The sequence below is a fragment of the Charadrius vociferus genome, unplaced genomic scaffold (genome assembly GCF_000708025.1).
Source record: "Charadrius vociferus isolate BGI_N301 unplaced genomic scaffold, ASM70802v2 scaffold1412, whole genome shotgun sequence".
Lineage (NCBI taxonomy): Eukaryota > Metazoa > Chordata > Aves > Charadriiformes > Charadriidae > Charadrius > Charadrius vociferus.
In genome coordinates, this window is record NW_009647053.1 from 46,391 (window position 1) to 46,775 (window position 385).

Consider the following 385-nt stretch of genomic DNA (forward strand, 5'->3'; position numbering starts at 1 on the left):
CCCCCTGAACCCCCGGTGCCATCCGCACACATCCCCACCGCACGGCCCCAGCCCCACAGCTGAGTGCTGCTCCGATGGGCTGTCGGGGGGGCTGCAGCTGCAGCCCCTTCCCATTCCTGGGGCGCTGAGGGCTGGGTGGGCTCTGCAGCTCCATCCCCGGCAGGGTGCACCGGGGCCCTGCACAGGTTTCGGCTCCCCCATGCTTTGGGTTGCACCCACTTGCCAGGAACTGACCCCACACCTGGGGCCAGAGCGGGGCCAGCCCCTGCCCGGCCGGTACACGCCAGGACGGGTGTGCGAGGGCTGGCACGGGCACCGGCTCTGTGGGGGCTGGCAGGAGGAAGGACAGTGCATCCCCTCACCGAGTGCCATGCCTGGGGCCGGG